The sequence below is a fragment of the Dreissena polymorpha genome, chromosome 12 (genome assembly GCF_020536995.1).
Source record: "Dreissena polymorpha isolate Duluth1 chromosome 12, UMN_Dpol_1.0, whole genome shotgun sequence".
In the NCBI taxonomy this organism is placed as follows: Eukaryota; Metazoa; Mollusca; class Bivalvia; order Myida; family Dreissenidae; genus Dreissena; species Dreissena polymorpha.
The window spans coordinates 4912139-4925523 of record NC_068366.1 but is presented as its reverse complement, the minus strand read 5'-3'; the positions used below and the strand labels follow the sequence as shown (position 1 = coordinate 4925523).

The window sequence follows — 13385 nt, the reverse complement described above, 5'->3', positions numbered from 1 at the left end:
ATTACGAGAGGATAACTTAACAATGCACTGATCCCCTAATATGATTATAGGTGCTACCTAATTTGGGGGCAAAAGCTTAAAAGATGTCTATTTTAGTTTGCATATTAATTAGAAATAAAAGCCTGCACATTTAAATGGAACAACCCAGCTCCCAAAAGGTAATTCGTTTTTAGAGAAATGAGCCCAAAACATATTTTAAGATTTAGGCAATGGATATAGCAACCACTAGTCTTGTTTACAAACGTTTTAATATCAAGTTTAATGGTTGTTCACTTTTAAAATGAACGATATTTAATTAAAATATCCATCTTAAAAACCTCTTGAATAGATGAAAGTAACTGCGTTCCAAGTAAAATAAATGTTTAAATATCAGGATAAATTTTATTATAAATTGTTGGGCATCTTTAAATCACTTGCATAACAACATATATTTTATCTATCTTTACATGTGTCTATTTACAGCAGTGTGACATCCGTGATTTCATCTAGACCCTTCTAGAAAAGAATAACTCAATGACATTTTTTGACAAACATGCATATGCGAAATTGGTGTCCACCGAAAAAGAAAATTATTTCTAAACAGTCAAAAAAAAATGTATTTTATTATTTAAATTGTGTTTTATGTTTCTTGAACATATTCAGGGATCAATAAGTTGAAGACGGAAGATGAAGTAGAAGGGGAAAATTATCATTTTTTTACTTAAAGCGAGTATATAATATGATTTCAATGTCAACATTGTATTCTTCCTTCCTAACCCAACATATTAATATGACCGTATAATGTTAAATTAAATTAATTCACAATCCTCATATGGTACCATAAATCAAATAGTGCAATAACCTGTTTCTTGAACATATTCAGGGATTTTAATAAGTTGAAGACGGAAGATGAAGTAGAAAGGGGGAAATGATCATTTTTTTACTTAAAGCGAGTATATTATATGATTTCAATGTCAACATTGTATTCTTCCTTCCTAACCCAACATATTAATATGACCGTATAATGTTGAATTAAATTAATTCACAATCCTCATATGGTACCATAAATCAAATAGTGTTTACTACAGTAAAACAAGCAAGTAAACACGCATACGGAAGGAGTTTTTTCTGTACAGCAGATATTTATTTACTATTAAATTCACCTTTTCTTTCATTTATTCTTCTGAACTTTAATTATAGTTTTGGATTCATCAACGTTTTATCTGTTTTTAAAAAGTTATAAAGAATTATTTATTCGGTTTAAGCTTTAAAAAAGGAGTCGGGTGTTTACCTTATTTTATTCGCATATTTAAATGAAAACCCTGCATAAGTAAATCGGAAAACTATTGGTATTCAATAAAAGCCAAAAAAGTATACACAACAATTATTCCCGGGTTGTTTGCATTGAGCTTAAATGTGGTCTTTTTCTTTACCCTAAGGTATATCGATGCTCCATGCAATTTATGGGAAGAAGTAGAAGAAAGAATTTAAAGCGATTGCTCATGGCATAAACTGATGAAACATAAAAAACATAAACATAAAAAAACAACATGATGTGTCCAATTATTATTTATGCAAGAATAAACAAGATATATGTCTAAGATCAACAGGAATTTTTGCAATTAAAATATTTAAACAATTTTGCCACTATATCATAGGACAGAAAACTTAACATTCAATTACACAATATATAACAAATTCTACAGTAAAACATGCTAGTTAATATTGTTTAATGTCTTGCTAGAATTCTTCAAAACAAAATGATCCCAAAACTGAGTGCGCTTCCTTGCTTTTTATGGTATGCTTTTTAGTAACTACTAGACTTACATAAAATTATATAAATGCATGGACACTATTTGTATAAACATAAATTTAACATGTTTGCTGCCTGCTAATTGTTTATTTCACTTCTCTTTTACTATTGTTTGTACATCTGATATGTGTTAGGCTGAAACTGCTTTTTGATGACATACAGACACTCTTCTTTACAGTCTACTTATATTGCATAACAATAACCCAACAGAACAATTGAATATCTCAAGGCCACAATAGCATAATTTCCATCACTGGCAAGTTTGATAGATCCAGAATGGCATCGTAATTCGTTGTTGAGTATTTTAGCATCCAGTCAGTTTTGCTACGCAGAATAATGTATAGAGTGTGTGACGCCCAGTGCTTGACAGACCATCTTCTAAAATATTTTACAAAAGACAAATCAATAAAATACACATTTGTAAGGCAATATCCTATGTTTATGTAATCACAGTTTTTTTTCCAGTATGATCCCGTTTACTGTAGTACAAAATCATCGAGAACAAGTTTGAATATTGTTTACAATCATTCACAGTTTGGTACGAAAACAATTGAGTACGAGTTGAAATATTGTAAACAATTACAGTGTATCTTTACATACCAAAGAGAGAGGATCTTTGAATAATCATGTAGAATATTCTTAAGAAATATAACCAAAAAGTTAAATACATGGATACCATTTTTGTTTCAATAGTTTTAATGAATAGCTAGATAGAACTAATCTCAAAATCGGCGAAAAATTGCTATGTGACGAAAGCAGTTTCCGTTTTATAAAAGGTAATCTTTAACAATACATTGATATTTTATGTAACCAAATACAATTATTACCAACCGATTTTTAATCAATTAAGTTGTTTGTGGTCTAATATTTATATAGTGATGTGTAACCTTTTATATAAAAATACAATGTAAATGAGAATTGAGAAAGTGAGTGCAGACGAAGTTAAAACCAGTTAAAATAAGCTAAAATGTTGAAAAGTTAAATCGCAATAACGTTACATTTGGTAAGTAAACGTGTTCCTCGTGAAGAACAACCGCAACTTACTCAACTATTGCTCATGATCACGGGTAAAACTGCTTCCTGAGAGCGAATGGTAAATCATGCGTCATGAATTCTGACAAGTACACAGAAGGGTGTCGCTATTCACCGGACGCTGTATGCGCAGTGGTTAGCTCCGCTTTAGCATTTGAGAGCTCGAAATCAACGCCGATGTTCATGGCTACAGCGAATCAATTTTTAAACAGTTTTATTTATTGATTTAAGAGGATAGTAATAACCTAAAGATATTGAATTAATCTGATCAAATACATTTGCAACTAAACAAACGGAGGTAGAACATGGACAAGATTAGTATTCAAGGGAGATAATTGCATCGCGATAATATATGTCGCGTGACGAAAATTTTTGAGATGCATCCCTTGTATATTTTAGGTCTAAATTTCCATATGTATGAACGGTCAACGACCGCTACGCGGGCTTTTGCCCGTATAAAATATCCTACACTAAATTCTAACGCAACTCTTTAACTATAATTCTAATTACTCCAACCTTTATATGATATTGCTTTTAAATTTCATATGCTGTTGTTTGAAATTATTTTGTGCATAAAAATATTCGTCCACGATGCTCTTGCCCTTCTGGAACACTTGTGCGTGAAGACTTTAAGTATTGATTTTATTTCATATATAATTTGTTCTGAGTTGAATACAATGCACAGACTTGGTGATCTTTATATCAGCTATGTATTTGCACATTCAGCTTGTAACGCTTATGTGCTACTTCCAGAAATTATGGAATTATAGTCACTTTATAGTCATACATCAAGGGGTTGTTACTCCAGAATTTATATGGTGGTCTTAAAATGTTTCATTATTTTTTGGCTGCTTCAGCGTTCAAATATCTATCAATAAAAAAGATAAGAAACATTAATGAATTGTATTTTACATCATTAAAAAATAAAAAATAAGTTAAAATAATACACTTCACTTTTATAACATACGTGTTTCTGCAACAATATTCAGTGACAAGACGTAATGTTTAATATAAAGAAGTGAAACTCCAGCTGCTGGAGCAGTATTGCATTCTCATTATACACAATTAGTTGGCCTTTTATTTAAGGCAAGGCAAGTGACCAATTGCCCAAACAGCACAAAACAGCACAAAACAGCACAATACAAAACAGCATACATAACACATAAATGAATAAAGCTGGGGTCACCGCCTTGGAACGGTTAACGCTATGCATTGGGGGTTTAAACCGGTTTTAGAGCGCTCAACCTCACACTTTGCCCAGAAATATTAATGATACATTTAAGTGTAAATAAAATTAAACCTCATAGCATTGTAACTCAAATTAAACAATAATAAAAGGGAATAAAAACGCATTCAATTTAATTACCATTAATTACTCAATGGTAGGAAAGAGACCAGAGCAACAGAGCTACAACTTTTTGAGGACAATGAAATGAAACTACGAACAAGTGTCAACTACATTCCTTCTTTATAGAAAAAGATTTAGGATTATAGCATCATAGAGTTAATAATTCAGATCATCATCGCGCAAATACAGGAAGAAGCAGCAATAATGGGTGTAAAAGTTCCATATTACATTGCTTGGTTGTTTATGTGACTGCAAAAAATTAAAAAATAAAACAAGAAACGCCTGTCAGAGAGAAAATAAAATGAAAATAGAACGCTATAAACCCAATGACCTGTGCATGTAGATTACAACTGTGAAAGTTGGTCGTATGACTTCTTAAAGGGTGTATACAGATATGAGTTAAAGATTATCCAGTGCGAATGCACAATAGAACCATTGTCTTGTAAAAACCTGCAGCCACAGGAAACAACTTCGCGCTGATTTATGCCATGTGCTTTAGACTGGCGCCCGCGGTGTTTATGATATTGATGAAATTGTAAAAATTAAGGTTAACTTTTTGGCATTCAGTCCTGTTTGTATAGTTATGTGTCGTTTTATTTTTTATTTTGTTATTTACGCATATTAAAATTGTGTTATAGACAGACGCCCGTGAAATTCATGATTTGATGTACGATGTGAGTCTAAATGTAGTTTTCATGCAGATTTGTTCATACGACACAAAGACACAATTATGTTCAATAGTGAAAAATGCCCATAATATCACTTAATATCACTAACCCTAACCTTACTAGTAGGTACATTGATGACATACTTAATTTAGATAATCCATTCTTTGAACAATATATACACAAAATCTACCCAAACGAATTAGTCTTAAATAGATTGTGTCAATCCAATACAGACGCTGCGTATTTAGACTTACATCTTAGTATTAATAATAATAATATGATTCAAACTAGTTTATACGACTAACGGGACGACTTTAACTTTGAAATTGTGAATTTTCCGTTTCTAGATGGCAACATCCCTAAAGGACCTTCCTATGGTATTTACATTTCGCAGTTGATACTGAGCCAGAGCATGTTCATGTATTAAAGATTTTAATGATCGTAATCTTATATTAACGACAAAATTGCTAAAACAAGGTTTTTTGTATCCTAAGAAGTAAAATTCGCTAAATTTCACTCAAAGTATGGTGATTTAATTTCAAAATATAATGTTTCCTTAAAATGGCATTTAACTAATGGCATTTCCCATCCATCATTTTATGGAGAGGTTTTGAAACGTATTCGCAAATTACAATATGTTAAAGAAAATGTTTATATTAAACTTTTCAATTTAATTAACTCGTTTTTAACAAAAGGATATGATACTAACGTACTTAAAAACACGTGTTTGATGGTTTTCGATTCACTATATCTTTCTTTCCTTAAAATTTGGAATCATTAGTGATATTATAGGCATTTTTCACTGTTGAACAAAATTGTGTCTTTGTGTCGTATGAACAAATCTGCATGAAAACTACATTTGGACTCAAATCGTTCATCAAATCATTTCTGTCGTCAGTTGTCAAAACACCTGTATACTGTTTGATTCCAATAATGTCGCTTTAATGGAATTACTATTTTTATATGTTTGATTCTTAATATTTAATCAACTAAACATGTTTTATTAGGGCATTTTTCACTGTTGAACAAAATTGTGTCTTTGTGTCGTATGAACAAATCTGCATGAATACTACTTTTGGACTCAAATCGTACATCAAATAATTTCTGTCGTCAGTTGTCAAAACACCTATATACTGTTTGATTCCAATAATGTCGCTTTAATGGGATTACTATTTTTATATATTTGATTCTTAATATTTAATCAACTAAACTTGTTTTATTAGTAGTACAATTTTGCAGTAGCCCCCCATTAATAGTTTTATTATTACTTTACACTACCGCCCCTGGATTTTTTTCACGTCATTGTGTCTTCGCCTGTCAATTACGTCATAACTCTTTCTCTGTTCCTGGGTACATGTAAGCTACATGCATAGGTCATTGGGTTTATAACGTTCAATTTTATTTATATTTTCTCTCTGATAGGCGTTTCTTTTTTGATTTAATTATTATTAATTTAATTTTTAGCAGTCCCATAAACAACCAAGCAATGTAATATGGAATTCGTACACCCATTATTGCTGCTTCTTCCTGTATTTGCGCGATGATTATCTGAAATATTAACTTAATGACGCTATATTTTTAAATCTTTTTCTATAAAGAAGGAATGTAGTTGACACTTAATTGTAGTTTCATTTTATCGTTCGTCAAAAAGTTGTAACTCTGTTGCTCTGGTATCTTCAATACCATTGAGTAATTAAATTGTAATTAAATTGAATGCGTTTTAATTCCCTTTTAGTATTGTTTGATTTGAGTTACAATGCTATGACGTTAAATTTTATTTACACTTAACATGTATTATGAATATTGTTGGGCCAAGTGTGAGGTTGAGCGCTCTATAACCGGTTTAAACCCCCAATGCTTTGAATTGACCGTTCCAAGGCGGTGACCCCAGCTTTATTCATATTTTGTGTTTATGTTGGTTTGTATTGTGCTGTATTGTGCTGTTTTGTACTGTTTGGGCAATCGGTCACTTGCCTTAAATAAAGGACTAACTAATTGTATTTAATGAAAATTCAATAATGCTCCAGCGGCTGGAGTTTCACTACTTTATATTGTTTGTGACACCATATGTCGCCAGATGTTAAGATGCCGTTATTAAGATAAGATACCGCGCGTCACCTTTTAATAACATGTCAAATGACAATCAATGCTTTATTGATGCCGAGTTCTATCAACGACGTAGATCTGGTTTTATGACTCTAAAACAATGCAGATGAACCTTATAAAATAATTGTTTAACGAAAAACGAACTGTTATATGATTAACGTACCGATAACAGAAACCAACTAAATCTTCAAATATATTTAATAAAATCACGTCACTTCGTTTTATTGTACATGGACCTATACACACATATAGGTCCCTGAATTGTTCTTTAATACCGTCATGGCGGCGCATGCGAGTATTCAGCGGCGCTCATCCAGGAGTTTTCGATTTCTGGGATTGTCTATACATCTGTGTTTTAGATAAGTTTTATCATAATAAGTTTAAACGGATGGCCTCTTTTTGTCTTGGTAATTATAGTAAACATTCAAGCTGTTGTTCTTTTCTCTTATAATATTGCTCAAAATAGGCTTCTATCATATTTCCTCGCAGTCGGCAAAATTTCAAATTTGGTAGTTTAACAATTTTAAGTCTTTCCTAAAGTGACATGTTTTTTTTAGCTTTGGTAACATTTTGGTGGCTCTGACTTAAACATTCTCAATACTATGAATCTCTATATTTTACTTTTTAGATGGACAACAAACACTACTAGAATATTCACTTGTTTTTGTATGTGTCCCTCAACTTTTAGATTGGTGTCTATGGTTTCAACAACATGTTTTTTTTTGTAACGCGTACTACAGATGCCTGACCTCCTTCGTATTTCGGCATAGTGTAGACTCTCGCCTCTAGTGTTTTGTAGATAGTGGCAATACTTTCCACTTATTGGCCATTGACGGCTCAAGTCAACAAATATATTTATATAATCTTGGAGCATTAAATGGTCATCATTGGTGGAAATTTCACTATACAGTTTTGTATCATCTAAGGACATGAAAACGTTAGAGTCCACGCATTCTCTATAAATCATTCATAAACACCGCAAAAAGTAAAGATCCTCGATCAGAGCCCTGTGAATAGTTCTCTTAGACTTAGATTCTCTGTTTTCGGTGGCTTAAAAAGATCCATATCCATTCAAGTTTGTACCTATTCACAAGTTTTACTGTAGGTTAATTGATCGAGATTCTAGAATTCCAAACTGTCTATAAATTGTTACTGTTCATAAAATTAAAGTATATACGTTTACTGTTGTAGTTTTTTTACATCTTTGCCTTTTCCTTGTCACTACTCGGTATAAATAATTCCCCATCTTAAGTATCACGCAGCTCTGATATTCCAAAATGTGTCTTCCTTTTAGATTTCATATATGCCCAGAAATTCTTTCAATAAGATTTAGCCATCTCAGCTATTTCCTTTTCATGTTTTTTGTGCTTCTTTGGAACTGTTGTTTGCGCGTTGTCTCTAGCTCTTATCATACTGATATCTATCCGACATAAATATTGTTTTAAACTGATTTTATTTGTTTATAAAACTGTCTGCATAAGTATACTCATGCATCAGATTTTTAAAAATGCCTGTAAACACAATAAATAACAGAATTCAACGCATTTACATTTGAATCTTATCCTATTTGGAACGTTCACAATCTTTCTTTTCCGCGGAGGGCCTCGAACCATAAAGTAGTATTACCCCGAATGGTCACTGCTGGTTTTCTCTTTCGCGATGCGACTAGAAAGATTATGCGTATTTTTCGGTAGATTGAAGACGGGATTTATGCATCTGGTTTTCATCACGCCACTATCGTAAGATACAGAATGAAAATGTAGTATAATTCTTTCATGCACAAATAATAACACGTTATATCAAGGATTATATACGGAAATAATAACAGGCAAGTACATGAGTGCTTTACTGCTTATTCTTTCTAAATTGTAGTAAGGTACCGCTACTTTATTCAATGCAAGCTGTTTATCATACGTTTTCGCGATTTGTTTACATGTGTGAATTTGTTGGACCGCTAGTTGTCGTTGTCAAACGGTAATAGTAATTCGATGATTCAACGAAAGACCTAGTATAGGGAATGTCTGGTAACACAATTGGGTATTTTAATCCTTAAATGTGGCCACCACAAATCTCTTTTTATGTCCCCCACTATAGTAGTGGGGGACATATTGTTTTTGCCCTGTCTGTTGGTCTGTCTGTTTGCGCCAACTTTAACATTTTGCAATAACTTTTGCTATATTGAAGATAGCAACTTCATATTTGGCATGCATGTGTATCTCATGAAGCTGCACATTTTGAGTGGTGAAAGGTCAAGGTCATCCTTCAAGGTCAGAGGTCAAATATATGTGGCCAAAATCGCTCATTTTATGAATACTTTTGCAATATTGAAGATAGCAACTTGATATTTGGCATGCATGTGTATCTCATGGAGCTGCACATTTTGAGTGGTGAAAGGTCAAGGTCATCCTTCAAGGTCAGAGGTCAAATATATGTGGCCCAAATCGCTTATTTTATAAATACTTTTGCAATATTGGAGATAGCAACTTGATATTTGGCATGCATGTGCATCTCATGGAGCTGCACATTTTGAGTGGTGAAAGGTCAAGGTCAAGGTCATCCTTCAAGGTCAGAGGTCAAATATATGTGGCCAAAATGGCTTATTTTATGAATACTTTTGCAATATTGAAGATAGCAACTTGATATTTGGCATGCATGTATATCTCATGGAGCTGCACATTTTGAGTGGTGAAAGGTCAAGGTCAAGGTCATCCTTTAAGGTCAGAGGTCAAATATATGTGGCCCAAATCGCTTATTTTATTAATACTTTTGCAAAATTGAAGATTGCAACTTGATATTTGGCATGCATGTGCATCTCATGGAGCTGCACATTTTGAGTGGTGAAAGGTCAAGGTCAAGGTCATCCTTCAAGGTCAGAGGTCAAATATATGTGGCCCAAATCGCTTATTTTATGAATACTTTTGCAATATTGAAGATAGCAACTTGATATTTGGCATGCATGTGTATCTCATGGAGCTGCACATTTTGAGTGGTGAAAGATCAAGGTCATCCTTCACAAGGTCAAGGTCATCCTACAAGGTCAAACATCATATAGGGGGGCATTGTGTTTCACAAACACATCTTGTTGTTCATGATTTCTCTAAACTTTCTCAGCAATTGTGGAATGTACATGTATATTTCAATCTGTAAATATATTGCTCTCGAACAGAGCAATAGACAGCCATCTATCTATACTGTCTAACCCCCCTTGCGGGTATTAATGGCAGGCTCCCGACACACACCATCCAGGGCTTTCCTTCTTAGAGAATGGTTTGGACAGCCAACTATGCATCAAAAAATGGTGTTTTAAATTACATTCAGGTACAGTACATGCACTTGCAATCCTACATTTCTTGGCAAAGTGTTTTGTTCTGAAACAATTGTTACATAGTCTCATTTTGTTAACAAATGTTCTACGCTCACTGAGAGACATCTGTACGAACCTTTTTCACTGTGACAAATCGATGCATTTACCTGAAAACAACAACAGTCATTTCTTACAACATACTGTTTAACACCCTTACTATTTGTTGAAAGTGTTGTGACCTTGACTTTGTTTGTACTCGTGACTTGTTTGTCAGTAGAAAGTCTACTATCATGCATGCGTTGCTCTCTTAACATATCCACACCGTACATCGAACTAGCTACGCGTGATTGCTCGTCAACAAATTTTGACAAGTCAGCAAAGCATGGCTCTCTACCGGACTCACTAATAATGTGGGCTGTTTCAACCCACTTTGTTCTCATGTGCATAGGTAGCCGCCTTACAATCTGTTTTAGATTTTCCGTATTGTCAACATCAGACACGAAACCTAATTGGGATAGAGCAATTTTGCATTTCTGCATTTCTAGAGACAATTTTAACAAACCATCAATGTCGTTCGCCTTTATCATCGGTCCATGTACAATTGTGTCAATGTATCCACTAGCTATCAAATGAGGCCTTCCATACCTTGACTGCAAAATTTCTCTTGCTCGCTTATACTCTACATCCGGTTCTAGCAACACACAATCGTCAATGCAACACTTAGCCTCTCCCACACAATACTGTATCAAATAACTTAGTCTCAGACTACTGTCAGACACTTTAGTCTCAATATTGGTTTCAAAATTCTTGATAAATTTACAGTAATCAGTCACCTTACAGCTAAAGGTAAACAAATCTGGTTTTGGCAAATTGAACCCACCGTTTAATGTGTTAACTAACCGTTCAAATACAATGTCAATATTACTAGTGCTACTAATACTAATAGTAAAACCTGTCTCCGGCTCGCCGCTTCCGTCTGAAGTCTTGTCCGCCAATGCGCTCTTCGACGCCGGGTAGACATGTCCCACGTCCCGCCAGGGAGTCTTATCCGCCAGGTTGGTCATCCTGCCCCTGGTCCCTGCGCCAGCAAGATCCGCTTCCAGACCAGAAGTCTGATCGACCAGAAAGTTCCCGCCGACTCTGGACGCCGCATAAGCCAGATCCCCGTCTCGACCGGAAGTCTGATTCGCCAGGAAGGTCCTTCTACCTCTGGACACCATATCAGCAAGATCCCCGTCTCGACCGGAAGTCTGATCCGCCAGGCAGGTCCTGCTACCTCTGGACGCCGCATCAGCAAGATCCCCGTCTCGACCGGAAGTCTGATCTGCAAGGAAGGCCCTGCTTCCTCTGGACGCCGCATCAGCCGATCCCCGTCTCGACCGGAAGTCGGATCCGCCAGGAAGGTCCTGCTACCACTGGACGCCACATCAGCCTGATCGCCGTCTCGACCGGAAGTCACAGTGTGTCCTGGTGGTATAAAGTCACCGGAAACTGTATGATGTCTTCCACTGTCATCGTCATTTAATACTTCTGCCAAAATCGTCTCTTCGTCTTCAGCATCTTGTATTTCCGCCTTTTGGGAAAATATTTGTTTTCGCCGTAAAATGTCGCGCTCGGCTTGTTCGAGTTCGAACAGTTCATTGATGCGTCGCAGTTGCCTTTGCGCTTACAACTTTCGTAGTCTGGCCTGTGCTAACCGTGACCTAGATGATGAAGACGTCGTTGACGCTGATTTGACACTGTCTCCCATCGAACTTTGGGCACATTCCTCAAGCAATAGTATTGCCGATCTCCATTGCGAATATCTATCCTTGAACTCCTCTAGATTCTTTAAACCAGTGCCAAAACTATCTTCGTATGACCCTTTTTCATCAGGTTGGCAGCATTTAAGAACTTCATCATGCACTTCCCGGAATTTCCCGAAAAGTCCAACAAGTTTGACATTAAGCGCCGTCACCGACTCAGCATTCTCCTGCGAACTCATCTGTACTTCTAATTCTCTGTACGTTTTCGTAAGTTGTGCCTGATACGCTGATCTGCTGCGTTTCAGTCTCTGATAATCCTCCGACCCCATTTTTGCGTGAAGATAATCAAGAATTATTTGACGTTATCGAGAATTGTTGGAAACTTGGGGGCGACAATCATTTAATAACGAGTATGCGCTGATTTCAAACCTTTATTGATCGACGTAGCGATTCTCTGAAACAACAGAGATTGAATAATAAATACATGCAAACACATTTAAATCATACATTCGGATCTAAACAATCATGCAATAAGTAACATAGATTTACATTTATACAAACATTTAAATGCAATTTACAAACAATAAAAAATACCGATACAGACTTGAATAATAACTTAATATTTCAAACAATCAATTTTATTAATTCATTTTGATAGATAAATAAATATTATTTACCGATACTGGTGTCAGAAAGTCCTTATAAAACATCCAAGTTCCAATTCAATCCTGTCCGTAAACGGTTTTCACAACAATAGCAATAGCGTCATAATAACATGACGTCAACGTAATATAAAAAAGGGCGCGTCACGTAATTACATACACTGACCCCATTGACATTATTTAAGAAACGTATACGTTTTTTACACTTCCATTCTAGTATCTGAGATTTAAGAAAAAAAAATCCCTACCTACCGACCCTGTTTTTTTCCAAGGAGACCAGAAACTGACCAATTTTTTTTTAGGCCTTAATAGCCAAAGGAAACATTGTTTATAGAATGTCTACCGCGTGACAGATGCAGCATTGTAAAAATAATGTTTCGTGAGTATTACCAATTCGGACAAATACCACTTGATTTTGAATGCGTCCTCTAGGATGCTCGTACTTTGGACCGATGCGTTTTTTCCAGATTTTAATGTGTCAGAGACACAGGACGCGCACCTAGATTAATCACAGCTTCAAAATAGCCATTATATGCATCTTTTGATGATTTAAAAACCTGAAAATTATAAAGCGTTGCAACGCGAAACGATTGAATAATTTGGAAAGTTCTGTTGTTCATCTCCTGCATAACCACAAAGCATGAGCGAGTGACAATGTCAATAGATCTTTATCGCTTATAAGGTGTTAAAACAACAATCAGCTGGCAAGTTATTATTAGAAGGTGATA

General features: G+C 34.9%; 1 protein-coding gene across 1 annotated transcript in view; it reads left to right on the top strand.

Moving 5' to 3' along the window:
• The first annotated feature begins 8652 nt into the window (after positions 1 to 8652).
• Positions 8653 to 13385, top strand: part of LOC127852855 (acetyl-CoA carboxylase-like) — a 147776-nt gene continuing 143043 nt past the window's right edge. Inside the window, exon 1 of the mRNA XM_052386865.1 lies at positions 8653 to 8774. The gene's annotated coding sequence lies outside the window, so the exon portion shown is untranslated. The remainder of the gene's footprint in view (positions 8775 to 13385) is intronic.